The sequence below is a fragment of the Solanum lycopersicum genome, chromosome 5 (genome assembly GCF_036512215.1).
Source record: "Solanum lycopersicum chromosome 5, SLM_r2.1".
Taxonomy (NCBI): domain Eukaryota; kingdom Viridiplantae; phylum Streptophyta; class Magnoliopsida; order Solanales; family Solanaceae; genus Solanum; species Solanum lycopersicum.
The window spans coordinates 64,138,114-64,153,506 of record NC_090804.1 but is presented as its reverse complement, the minus strand read 5'-3'; positions in this window follow the sequence as shown (position 1 = coordinate 64,153,506).

Genomic DNA, 15,393 nt, shown 5'->3' with positions numbered 1-15,393 from the left:
CAATACTATTAAAAAATAAAGGACAAAGGAGCTTGTTTTGAACTACGAAAAGCATCAATAGAGTATTTATCGAAGCACCGTAGTAATCTTGAAAATTGAATATTTATGTAGAATTTAAATAATTTTTTCAATTGAAGAAATTCACGTAAACTAGCAATGGTTTCAACTCATTATACCCCACCTCGCTTTACAATCATTATTTTCGTCCTCGCTCCACCACATTTATCATTTGCTAGCTTTATATAAAGTGACACGTGATTTCAAATTATTTTTTTAAGTAAGAGATTTGTCATGCGATATTATATTATGAAACTCTAAGATGGAATTAGTATTTAGACATGTAATTTATATCATGAAATGAAATTTCATACTCTCCATAAATTATGATATGAAAATTCCATATCACGATTTAGGATTTTTAAATATAATAATTGATCCACAGGTTAATATTTTGTTAAAACAAACCCACATTTATATCTATTAATCACTTATTTAACATGTGAATAAAATTTATAATCATATCATTACTTTTTAAAAATTATTATTCTCATCACCTTAAAATTTATTATTACTTTAAATTTGGTGAATATAAATGATAAAGTAGAAATTGATTTGGTGAATATAAATAACAACCGAAGGAGTAATACTTTTTTTTTTAACAATAAAAGAATGATCTCTTTCGACTATATATGAAAATGTTTAAAGCAATTTAATAAGAAAAAAAGACAATTGGTAACTTATGTTTGATAATCACTAATTTTAATATTTATGATTTTCAATACCAAATTAATGCACTACAAATATGTTACTGCACACAAATAAAACAAGACACGAATCATTATGATATTAACATAATACATTATTTTCTTCGCATTCCACCTTATATCACATGAATATGTCCTGCATTATTATCGTTTGTCAACTTGATTTCCTTTCATATGTTTTTTTAAGCCTTTCAAATTAAAATAAAAAAATAAAGTGACACATGATTTCAAATTATCTTTTATTTAATCCATATATACTTTTTTTAGAAAAAATAATTCTAGTTCTGATAAATTCTTAATGTTTAAAGAGGCCCAAAAATTATATACCTTTATTCATATAGTACAACAAAACATAAAAATTTTAAAAAATTACAACAATAACTTTCCGAATTCATTAATACTATTAAAAAATAAAGGACAAAGGAGCTCATTTTGAACTACGTAATGCATTAATAGAGTATTTATCTAAGCATTGTAGTGATCTTGAAAGTTGAATATTTATGTAGAATTTAAATAGCTTTTTCAACTTTGAAAAAATTAGCGTAAACTGGCAATGATTTCAACTCATTATACCCCACCTCGCTTTACAATTATTATTTTCGCCCTCGCTCCACCTCATTTATCATTTTCTAGCTTTATATAAAGTGACACGTGATTTCAATATATTTTTTTAAGTAAGTGATTTGTCATGCGATATTATATTATGAAATTTTAAGATGGAATCAGCATTTAGACATGTAATTTTATATCATGAAATGAAATTTCATATTCTCCAAAAATTATGATATGAAAATTTCATATCACGATTTAGGATGTTTAAATATTAAAATTGATCCACAAGTTTATATTTTGTTAAAACAATCTCACATCTATGTATACTTATCACTTATTTCACATGTGAATAAAATTTATAATCATATCATTACTTTTTAAAAATTATTGTTCTCATCACCCTAAAGTTTATTACTACTTTAAATTTGGTGAATATAAATGATAAAGTAGAAATTGATTTGGTGAATATAAATAACAACTGAATGAGTAATACTTTTTTTGTTTTTTCACAATAAAAGAAGGATCTCTTTCGACTATATATGAAAATGTTTATAGCAATCTAATAAGAAAAAATGACAAAATTGGTAACTTATGTTTGATAATCACTAAATTTAATATGTTTGATTTTCAATATCAAATTAATGCACTACAAATATGTTATTGCACACAAATAAAACAAGACACAAATCAATATGATATTACATAATACATTATTTTTCCCATTCCACCTTATACCACATGAATATGTCCTGGGGCATTGATTTCTTCCTGTATAGCATCTCTCCAGCAAGAATGATTGGAGGCTTCAGCGGGAATCGATATCTGTATTTGTATAAATATAAGAGATGCTTTTTGCTTTGTCTTTTAAGCCGGATCTAGGAGCAGTTATCTATGTAATTACGGTCTTTGTTGGCCGTTGTTCCGGTCGAGCACTCTCTTTTCTTTGTCCAATTCCGAGAATTCTTGGTTCAGTTCTCCACCTTATATTATCGTTTGTCAACTTTATTTCCTTTCATATGTTTTTTTAAGCCTTTCAAATTAAAATAAAAAATAAAGTGACACGTGATTTCAAATTATCTTTTATTCAATCCATACATATTTTTTTTTAGAAAAAATAATTCTAGTTTTGATAAATTCTTATTGTTTAAAGAGGCCCAAAAATTCTATATCTTTATTCATATAGTACAACAAAACATAGTAATTTTAAAAAAATACAACAATAACTTTCCGAATTCATTAATACTATTAAAAAATAAAGGACAAAGGAGCTCATTTTGAACTACGTAATGCATTAATAGAGTATTTATCTAAGCATTGCAGTGATCCTGAAAGTTGAATATTTATGTAGAATTTAAATAACTTTTTCAACTTTGAAAAAATTCGCGTAAACTGGCAATGATTTCAACTCATTATACCCCACCTCGCTTTACAATTATTATTTTCGCCCTCGCTCCACCTCATTTATCATTTGCTAGCTTTATATAAAGTGACACGTGATTTCAATATATTTTTTTAAGTAAATGATTTGTCATGCGATATTATATTATGAAATTTAAAGATGGAATCAGCATTTAGACGTGTAATTTAATATCATGAAATGAAATTTCATATTCTCCAAAAATTATGATATGAAAATTTCATATCACGATTTAGGATTTTTAAATATTAAAATTGATCCACAAGTTTATATTTTTTTAAAACAATCTCACATCTATGTATACTTATCACTTATTTCACATGTGAATAAAATTTATAATCATATCATTACTTTTTAAAAATTATTGTTCTCATCACCCTAAAGTTTATTACTACTTTTAATTTGGTGAATATAAATGATAAAGTAGAAATTGATTTGGTGAATATAAATAACAACTGAAGAAGTAATACTTTTTTTGATTTTTCACAATAAAAGAACGATCTCTTTCGACTATATATGAAAATGTTTAAAGCAATTTAATAAAAAAAATGACAAAATTGATAACTTATGTTTGATAATCACTAAATTTAATATGTTTGATTTTCAATATCAAATTAATGCACTACAAATATGTTATTGCACACAAATAAAACAAGACACAAATCATTATAATATTAACATAATACATTATTTTCTTCGCATTCCAACTTATACTACATGAATATGTCCTGCGTTATTATCGTTTGTCAACTTTATTTTCTTTCATATGTTTTTTTAAGCCTTTTAAATTAAAATAAAAAAATAAAGTGACACGTGATTTCAAATAATCTTTTATTCAATCCATACATACTTTTTTTTAGAAAAAATAATTCTAGTTTTGATAAATTCTTAATGTTTAAAGAGGCCCAAAAATTCTATATTTTTATTCATATAGTACAACAAAACATAATAATTTTAAAAAATTACAACAATAACTGTCCGAATTCATTAATACCATTACAAATATAGGACAAAGGAGCTCATTTTGAACTACGTAATGCATTAATAGAGTATTTATCTGCATCGTAGTAATCTTGAAAGTTGAATATTTATGTAAAATTTAAATAACTTTTTCAATTGAAAAAATTCGCGTAAACTGGCAATGATTTCAACTCATTATACCCCACCTCGCTTTATAATTATTATTTTCGCCCTCGCTCCACCACATTTATCATTTGCTAGCTTTATATAAAGTGACACGTGATTTCAATATATTTTTTTAAGTAAGTGATTCGTCATGCGATATTATATTATGAAATTTTAAGATGGAATCAGTATTTAGACATGTAATTTTATATCATGAAATAAAATTTCATATTATCCAAAAATTATGATATGAAAATTTCATATCACGATTTAGGATTTTTAAATATAAAAATTAACCACTAGTTTATATTTTGTTAAAACAATCTCACATTTATGTATACTAATCCCTTATTTCACATGTGAATAAAATTTATAATCGTATCATTACTTTTTAAAAATTATTGTTCACCCTAAAGTTTATTACTACTTTAAATTTGGTGAATATAAATGATAAAGTAGAAATTGATTTGTTGAATATAAATAACAACTGAATGAGTAATACTTTTTTTGTTTTTTCACAATAAAAGAAGGATCTCTTTCGACTATATATGAAAATGTTTATAGCAATCTAATAAGAAAAAATGACAAAATTGGTAACTTATGTTTGATAATCACTAAATTTAATAGTTTGATTTTCAATATCAAATTAATGCACTACAAATATGTTATTGCACACAAATAAAACAAGACACAAATCAATATGATATTACATAATACATTATTTTTCCCATTCCACCTTATACCACATGAATATGTCTTGCATTATTATCGTTTGTCAACTTTATTTCCTTTCATATGTTTTTTTAAGCTTTTCAAATTAAAATAAAAAAATAAAGTGACACGTGATTTCAAATTATCTTTTATTCAATCCATGCATATTTTTTTTTAGAAAAAATAATTCTAGTTTTGATAAATTCTTATTGTTTAAAGAGGCCCAAAAATTTTATATCTTTATTCATATAGTACAGCAAAGCATAGTAATTTTAGAAAAATACAACAATAACTTTCCGAATTCATTAATACTATTAAAAAATAAAGGACAAAGGAGCTCATTTTGAACTACGTAATGCATTAATAGAGTATTTATCTAAGCATCGCAGTGATCTTGAAAGTTGAATATTTATGTAAAATTTAAATAACTTTTTCAATTGAAAAAGTTCGCGTAAACTGGCAATGATTTCAACTCATTATACCCCACTCGCTTTACAATTATTATTTTCTTCCTCGCTCCACCACATTTATCATTTGCTAGCTTTATATAAAGTGACACGTGAATTCAAATAATTTTTTTAAGTAAGTGATTCATCATGCGATATTATAAAATTTTAAGATGGAATCAGTATTTAGACATGTAATTTTATATCATGAAATAAAATTTCATATTCTCCAAAAATTATGATATGAAAATTTCATATCACGATTTAGGATTTTTAAATACAAAAATTGATCCACAAGTTTATATTTTGTTAAAATAATCTCACATTTATGTATACTAATCAGTTATTTCACATGTGAATAAAATTTATAATCATATTATTACTTTTTAAAAATTATTGTTCTCATCACCCTAAAGTTTATTACTACTTTAAATTTGGTGAATATAAATGATAAAGTAGAAATTGATTTGGTGAATATAAATAACAACTCAAGGAGTAATACTTTTTTTGTTTTTTCACAATAAAAGAAGGATCTCTTTCGACTATATATGAAAATGTTTAAAGCAATTTAATGAGAAAAATGACAAAATTAGTAACTTATGTTTGATAATCACTAAATTTAATATGTTTGATTTTCAATATCAAATTAATGCGCTACAAATATGTTATTACACAAATAAAACAAGACACAAATCAATATGATATTAACATAATTCATTATTTTCTTCGCATTCCACCTTATACCACATGAATATGTCCTGCATTATTATCGCTTGTCAACTTTATTTCCTTTCATATGTTTTTTAAGCCTTTCAAATTATTTTTTATTTAATCCATACATACTTTTTCTTAGAAAAAATAATTCTAGTTTTGATAAATCTTAATGTTTAAAGAGGCCCCAAAATTCTATATCTTTATTCATATATATAAATATTATCTACATATACAAAAAAAAAAACATATCCTATATGGCTATATCTATAAATATAAAATAATTTCTACTATTAATTATGTTATTTGGTTTTTCATCGATTTGATGGAGTAAACTATGAATATCATTGGTAGGCAAATAATCGAATTCGCACTTTTATTCAAATTTTACCTCCTGATTGAAAAAGAATTCAAAAAAAATTGCAAAATTTTCTTTTGATATATCTCAAATTTTTTTCCACCTGGTGTCTGAAGCCTACATTGAAGCTTTGATTAAATTCGAATTATGTATTACAGGGTTCAATCTCCCAATGAGATTTTCTCTATACACAGGACTCAAACTCGAGACCTCTAATTAAGGGCAACACACAACAACCAGTGCGTCACAACCTCTAAAAGTTTCCCAAGAACCTGGTAGGGAACCAAGTAGAAGCAAGCCTTGAATTTCTTCATTAAATTTGATGCCTATCGCAGATAATTGGTTCATAATCCCCTGAAAATTATTCAGATGGTCTGTCATCGGAGAACCATCATGATACTTCAAACTCAACATCTGCTTTGTTGAAAACATTTTGTTGTTGCCAGACTTTCGAACATATAAACTTTCAAGATACTCTCATAGGGTTCGAGCATGTGTTTTTCCAGAAATATGATTCAACACACTATCGTTGACCCATTGCCTAATGAATCCACAAACTTGTCTATGCAACATATTCCACTCTTCATCTGTTTTATTATCAGGCTTTATAGTGGTAAATATTGGTTTGTAAAAATTCTTAACTTAAAGCAGATCTTCCATGTTTCCCTTTCAAATGGCATAATTAACATCATTCAAAGTAATCATTCTACTTGTGTTGGCTTCCATTGTTTTTCCAAAAAATGTAGCTATCGCAAATCAAAGTAAATCTTTTCTGATGTGGAAGTTCAGACTGTGCTGCAACCACAGAGCATATTCAGATAAAACCTTGGCTCTAATATCAGTTTGTTGGGAACACGCGGACGAGCACAAAAATATATATGGTAAAAGTAATAGAAATAAAATGAGAAAATAACGACACCAAAAATTTTATGTGAAAACCCTTTTGAATATGGGAAAAAACCACGGGCCAAGTGGAGCAATTGATATTACTATAGTAAGAAATTTTACATTGTGTAGTCACGAATACAATACTCAAAGTGACTACAACACACTCAAAAGGAACAACAGTCTTTTGATTTCCGTTTTACTAAAATATTGCTCACACTCTATTTTTCTTCACAGACTATTTTATTGTATAGTCTATAGGTGTTCTACAAATGAGCAAGAATGCTCTATTTATAGAAGGATAAAATCATGCTTATGTCACTAATGACATAGGTAAATATAGCAAAGTCAAAAATGGTTGTAAATCTTACCAAATGAGCAACAATGCTCTATTTATAGAAGGATAAAATCATGCTTATGTCACTAATGACATAGGTAAATATAGCAAAGTCAAAAATGGTTGCAAATCTTACCAATTTGTCAACCACCAAATCTTTTATTTTCAACTCCAATTACTATTCCATTTTAACAATTGCTTGTACCAGTTGAGCTCTCTCTAAAGAAGTTGAAGATACATTCTTCCAGAAAATGGGACTGGATGGGGAGATTTCTTGAATCCATCCCATTTTTTAGTCAACTTTAGCTATTTAATTGGTAAAAGCAATTGTTAAAAAAGAATAGTAATTGAAGTTGAAAATAAAAGATTTGGTGGTTGGCAAATTGGTAAAATTTGCAACCATTTTTGACTCTGCTATATTTACTTATGTCATTAGTGACATAAGAATGGTTTTATCCTTCTATAAATAGAGAATTCTTTCTCATTTGGTAAGATTTGCAACCATTTTTGACTTTGCTATATTTACCTATGTCATTAGTGACATTATCCTTCTATAAATAGAGCATTTTTGCTCATTTGGTAAGATTTGCAACAATTTTTGATTTTGCTATATTTATCTATGTCATTAGTGACATAAGCATGGTTTATCCTTCTATAAATAGAGCATTCTTGCTCATTTGTAGAACACCTATAGACTATACAAGAAAATAGTCTGTGAAGAAAAATTGATGTGAGCGATATTTTAGTAAAACGGAAACCAAAAGAGTGTTGTTCCTTTTGAGTGTGTTGTAGTCACTTCGAGTATTGTATTTGTGATTACACAGTGTAAAATTCCTTACTATAGTAATATCAATTGCTCCTCTTGGCCCGTGGTTTTTTCCCATATTTAGAAGGGTTTTCACATAAAATTTTTGGTGTCGTTATTTTCTCATTTTATTTCCATTACTTTTACCATATATATTTTTGTGCTCGTCTCCGTTTTCCCAACAAAGTGTATTAGAGCCAAGATTTTATCTGAGTATGCTCTGTGGTTGCAGCACAGTCTAAACTTCTACATCAGAAAAGATTTACTTTAATTTGCGATAATTATATTTTTTGGGGAAAACAATGGAAGCCAACACAAGTAGAATGATTACTTTGAATGGTGTTAATTATGCCATTTGGAAGGGAAAGATGGAAGATCTGCTTTAAGTTAAGAATTTTTACAAACCAGTATTAACCACTGTAAAGCCTGATAATAAAACAGATGAAGAGTGGAATATGTTACATAGACAGGTTTGTGGATTCATTAGGCAATGGGTCAACGATAATGTGTTGAATCATATTTTTGGAAAAACACATGCTCGAACCCTATGGGAGTATCTTGAAAGTTTGTATGCTCGAAAGACTGGCAACAACAAAATGTTCTCAATAAAGCAGATGTTGAGTTTGAAGTATCATGATGGTTCTCCGATGACAGACCATCTGAATAATTTTTAGGGGATTATGAACCAATTATCTGCGATGGGCATCAAATTTGATGAAGAAATTCAAGACTTGCTTCTACTTGGTTCCCTACCAGATTCTTGGAAAACATTTAGAACGTCATAGTCAAATTTTGCTCCGGATGGTGTGATCTCTATGGATTCCGCCAAGAGTAGTGTCTTGAACGAAGAGATGAGAAGAAAAACTCAAGGTTCCTCGGATGTCCTTATAACTGGCCCAGGGGAAAAAATAAAACTCGTGATTCTCAGCATAGAGAACAAAATATAAGCAAATCCAAAGACAGACTTAAGGATATTGAGTGCTATCATTGTGGTATGAAAGGGTACACAAAGAAGTTTTGCAGGAAGTTGAAGAGGGAGAACAAAAACAAAGAGGAAACTAAAGAAGATGGCAATGAAAATTGTCTAGCCACCGTCACCACCGAAGATCTTGTTACCATGATAAATATTACTTGTGATAAGTCAAGCTGGGTTGTGGACAGTGGTGTCGCATCTCATGTGACATCAAGGAAGAATTTTTTCTCTTCCTTCACTCCTGGTGATTTTGGAACCTTGAGTATGGCTAATGAGACTGTTTCTAGGGTGGTTGGTATTGGTACAATTTGTTTGGAAACTAGTGTTGGAACTAACCTAGTTTTGAACAATGTGAAACATGCTCCTGATGTTCGTCTGCACCTAATTTCTGTTGGTGTTTTAGATGATGAAGGATATGTTAGTACCAACGGTGATGGAAAATGAAAGCTCATTAAGGGTTCCTTGGTTGTGGATCGTGGTAACAAATGATGTGGTGTGTACTGTAATACGACCTCTACTTGTGTTGATATGGTGAATGCGGTTGAGAGCGATAGCTCCTCAACATTATGGCACAAGAGGCTTAGCCACATTAGCGAATAAGAACTTAATGTTCTAGCCAAGAAGAAATTATTGTCAAATTTCCAAAGTGCTAAATTAGAAAAATGTGAGCACTGCTTGACTGGTAAACAAAATAGAGTTTCCTTTAAGTCCTACCCTCCTTCGAGAAAGACAGAGTTGCTTGAGTTAGTGCACTCTGATTTATGTGGTCCAATGAAGACAAAGACATTGGGTGGTGCACTTTGCTTTGTCACTTTCATTGATGATTGCTCGAGAAAACTTTGGGTCTATGTCTTGAAGACTAAAGACCAAGTGTTAGGTGTCTTTAAGCAGTTTCATGCTTCAGTTGAAAGAAAAACTGGAAAGAAAGTGAAATGTACTCGTATTGATAATAGTGGTGAATATTGTGGACCATTTGACAAATACTGCAAGCATCAAGGTATTAGACAGCAAAAAGCTCCTCCCAAGACTCCTCAGCTTAATGGTTTGGTTGAAAGAATGAACAGGACCTTGATGGAAAAAGTTAGATATTTGCTTTCTGAAGCAAAGTTGCCAAACTCATTTTGGGGTGAGGCTTTATTGACCGCTGCACATGTTATTAATATATCTCCTGTTGTTGCTTTGCAAAGTGATGTACCAAATAGTGTTTGGTATGGAAAGGATGTTTCTTACGACCATTTGAGAGTATTTGGTTGCAAAACTTTTGTACATGTTCCGAAAGATGAGAGGTCAAAGTTAGATGCTAAGACAAAACAATGCATCTTTATTGGATATGGCCTAGATGAATTTGGTTACAGGGTATATGATCCAGTTAAAAAGAAACTTGTGAGAAGTCGTGATATTATTTTCTGAAGAATCAGGTAATACACCTCAATTTAATTAGCTATAGAGCTCCAAATAAAAATATAAATAGATTCATTTAAAATCATTGTATAAGGTTTGTCCTCTAATCTCTGGTTGTATGCGGCTGAATATCACTTTCATTGCTCCCTTGGATAATCCGCTCTGCCACCAATGAATTTTTTATTTGGTTCAACCTACATCATTCCGAAAAAATTGACTCGACTAATTCAAATTCAAATTCTTGTCATGTAAGGTCCAATAAAGTGGAAAATCTCCCTACTAAGATATTGACCTTTTCTAGAATTAAACCATGATATCTCATTCATCTCACCACACTACTTAATGATTTTGCCGGCCTTATGACCTTGTCCTTTTTCCCTTTGGCACTCTTGGGATGTTATTCTCACTTTGCTCAGCTTATATGCACAAAATTTGTACTAATTAAATTAACATATTCTCATTGAGGGGAAATAGACATCAAAGTTGAGATTATCTCCAAAGATATAATCAAACCATTTTCTCCAAGTTTAAAGAATCATAAAAGCCATAAGCTTTCTCTTTCAGATCAAAACGCTCCAAATTGTTACACTACATTTTTTCTTTTCAACAACAAGAACTCAAGTAGTGATATGGAAAATGTTATAGATTCTCTTAAGGTATCCCTGTCGCAAACCTTAAGTTACCTGAACCCGCTTGCAGGGAGAGTTAAAGATGGAATCACAACTGAATGCAACAACCAAGGTGTTGATTTAGCGTGTGCCAACGTTCATGAAGACATGTCAAATGTGCTTATGAACCTGAAAATTCAAGTCCTGAGAAAATTACTCCCAATGAATCCATTAACAAGATCAGATGACAATGTCTTGTTGCCACTACAAATAAACTGTTTTGCTTGTGGAGGAATTGCTATAGGTGTTTGTATTAGTCACCTTATAACAGATGATTCATCCATCGCCACTTTTCTCAAAACCTGGGCAAGCATTAGTGAGAGTCACGCAGAAAATGAAAACATTACTATTTCAGACAAATTGTTCATGGATTATTCTTCCATCTTTCCACCGAAAGAGGTCCATAGTGTTGACACCCAATTTTTGACCCGTGTCGGTATAAATTAATTATCGAGCTTTCTAAATTTTCCAAATAATTAAAATTAATTAGTCGTATAAATTTCGCGAATGAAAAATAATAACATATGAATTTTATATTATTTTGAGTACTTTTGTCATTTTTTTTCTTATAATTTTTAGATATCCTATATATTTTACATGATCACGTATACAATTGCTATATTTTACGATTATTTCTCAAAATATTTTAAATTTTAGTAAGTATTCTATTTAAATAATTTAGTTTAAACTATGATTATTTTGAATCAATTATCTTATAGTTTAAATAATTATATTACTAAATAAATAAGCTCGTTAATAAATTTATACCAAATTCGTTTTACTTTAAATCAATTGACTATTTTATTAAACTTAACTCTTTTCCCTTAGAACCAAATTTAGGTCTTCTTCCAACTTACCAGCCCAATTCGTAGGCCCACTCCACCCTTTTCCCTTTAATTATCAATCCAAGTCCCAGGCCCACTCCCTCTTCCCGGCCCAATAGTTTGATCCAACCCAATTTATTTTTTCTCCCATCCTAAAAATCCCCTCTTCTATCCTAAAACTTCAGACGACCCACCCACAAATTAACCCCAGGCCCAACACTCATCTCAATACCCTTTTCCCTTTAATTATCAATCCAAGTCCCAGGCCCACTCCCTCTTCCCGGCCCAATAGTTTGATCCAACCCAATTTATTTTTTCTCCCATCCTAAAAATCCCCTCTTCTATCCTAAAACTTCAGACGGCCCACCCACAAATTAACCCCAGGCCCAACACTCACCTCAATTCCCAGCACATTCAATATTTCCAGGCGACCCGCTAACTTAAAATCTAACCCGCCCCGTCCCCCTTTACCCGTCCGACCCGACCCAGACCCCTCTCCTCTTCCTTCTTCCTCCTCTCACCACGCTCTTTTCAGAAAAGACAACAAATTAATTCCCAGAAACCTGCGCCCCCCCCCCCCCCCCCCTCAGATGCGACAAATTCTCGGAGAAACAGCCGCGAAACTCGCGTTTCCCTCACGCACAGACCCCCCTCTCTCACCCCTCTCCCCGCGTCTCCTCACGCGTTCACTCCTCTCTACCTCGCCAGTACGCCTCGCAGCAGGGCAGGCTGGATTGTTCAGCTTTGCAGACGCGTTTTTCGTCCTTGCCATGCCGATATTGCGCCACGAAGCTCGCCAGTACCACGAACTCATCTCGACCCTCCACCTCCCCTTCTATCCGTTGGGAATTCGGCATCAAAACGGGATATTCCTTCAGATGCGGATAGGATTTGGGGATTTGAATTCGGAATGGGCCTGAGGGTTTCTGCAAGCCCTTCCCCTCGAAAACCCTAAGTTTTCTTCTCCTATATAAACCCCCCTCCCTCTTCATAAGGGGGTTGAACGATTTTTCTTTGAGAATTGGAGAGTATATAACGAGGAGTACAAAAATTATTATCGAGAATATTCTAATTCTTTTCTGTTCTCTGTAGGAAAACAGTAGGGTTCAGATTTTTCGTGGTTAGATTTTGGTTGGAATTTTTAGGTGGGAATTTTTTGGGAGAGTTCTATCACGAAGGGCCGAGACAAATTTTGAGAGAGTATTATGTTTTCTTCTCCGCTTGTTTTAAAGAAATTCACAGACGACAGTGAACTCCGCCTGCTTTTCCATTTTCTTTTCCTGTTTTTGTCTCGTTGTTTGGATTGCTGTTGAGTTGCCTCTCGAATCCAGCCTCGAAGTGATATCCCGCCTGAGGTCAAGCTCCGTTCGGGTTCGTGTGGTGGAACAGTTCGCACCCGCTCGTCCCGTGCCTGTTTGCTGCTCTCGAAAGGTAAAATGTATCCTATATTTGTATCCTGTTTTCGATTTCAAGTTTGTGCGCACACGAGGAACTCTGTTCATTCATTGTTATTCTGTTTTCTTTATTATTTATTTCTATTGTGTTTTGATGCATATATATATATATATATATATATATATATATATATATATATATATATATATATATGTATGTATGTATGTATGTATATCACCAGCAAAACTTCTTTGCCTTTGGTTTTTTTTTTGTTTTTTTTTGCTTTGCTCTTGTTCTGTTTCGTTGGCTGCCTGTTATGCTCGTATCTCCGTTAGTTTCATTTAGATCATAGTAGTTTGGCATTTGTGACTTTATGTGTGAGTTATTTGCCAACATCTCGGTTCGAACATGAAAGGATTTTGCCCATATAGATCAAGTTGATTGGCCATTTTAGATTTCCGATAGCATGCTTATCTTGTGTTCATTACCCTACTGGAAATTTAGTTATATTCCTTAGCTCTGGATTTATGTTGACCCTTTGTAATGCCAATATGTCTCAGAGTTTACTTGGGTTAATGTATGACTTCTTCCTCACTTTGGTTGATCGATAGTTTACATTATTCTTTCTACGTTTTTGATCCAAAGTTGTAGTATTTGACATTGTGTTTCCCTCTAAAGTTTTTATTATTTGTTAAAGTATCTGTTACCCCTCTCTTGCTCGTTCAAATGAATTTGTAAACGTCGAGACCCCCTGCTCATTCATGTCATTCATGTATTACCTTATTAATGTTATTTTGTGGGTTTGTGCATGTGCAAACCCTCCATTTCATTTTAGTATCTCATAATCTGTCTTCCATCTTCTTAAGTCCCTAAAAATCATGATTTGCATTTTACTATCATCAAGGGTTTTGTGTTTGTCAAGAAAATAAAAGATTTGCATGTTGTGATGTTGTCATCCTTTTATGTTGCCATTTTGTTACACTGATTTGGTGAGTGATTTAATCACATGTGGGAGTGATTGTGTTCTGTTTAAATTATATTACAACACCTAACATTGTGCTTGATGTCAGTTAGTGTATTGTCATTTTATGTTATGTTAATGATGCTTTGTTTTTTTTTTGTGTTAAGATTTCACGTTCCTTTCTTAACTCCATTTTGTTTAATAACATGTGAAATTGCCTCCCGAGTCCATTTTGGGACTTCGTTTTCTTATATGCATTTGGAAGAGCCATAAAGGCTTAATTCCTTTATCGAGTCAAGGCAAACGTAAAAAGTCAAAGGCCATGAAGATTGAAGAGCTTGAAGAAATGGATTAAAGAGTTTCTTCATTTTTATTTTTGTATTTTTATTTGTAAGGGGCATAAGCCCCCTTGTCGTTTTTACTTTCTCATATTTCTTTGTATGTTTAGACTAGGACAGGAAATAGATCAAAAATCCAAAAGCAGGTGGGTTTAAAATTCGATCAAGGCGAACAGAACCCGAATTTGGACCCAAAAATCTCTCTCTCTCTCTCCCTCTTTACTATTTGTTTATGTGTTTTGCTTAAATGTTGTTAGTTAGGGTTAGAAAAACTCCAAACCCCATCGAACGCCTCTTATTTTATCAAACTTAAAACTAAAATCGAATCGTAAAACAATAATATTTTAAATTTGCAAGTTCGAATAGATTTAAGAAATCTAACTTTAAAATTCCCAAAAATCTATATAATAGTCAAATTGGTAATCGCCAGAAAAGCTTTCAACACCTTCCTAAGACGCTAATAGGAATCTTGAACCCTTAAAATATTTTTCAAAACAATTTTCCTGTTTAAGTTGTTTGAAAAATAAGTTTTTCTTAATTTTCCTTAAAAAATTAAGTGGCGACTCCTAAAAGTCAAAAATATCTTTAAAAAAGAAAAAACAAACTCTTTTCGATAATATTTTTCGATAAAACAGAATGGCGACTCTGCTGGGGGGAAGGCTTCTTCTGGAAAATGTTTGAGTCTTTCTCAAAAATTCTGTCCTAGTTCTATTGTAAAAGGG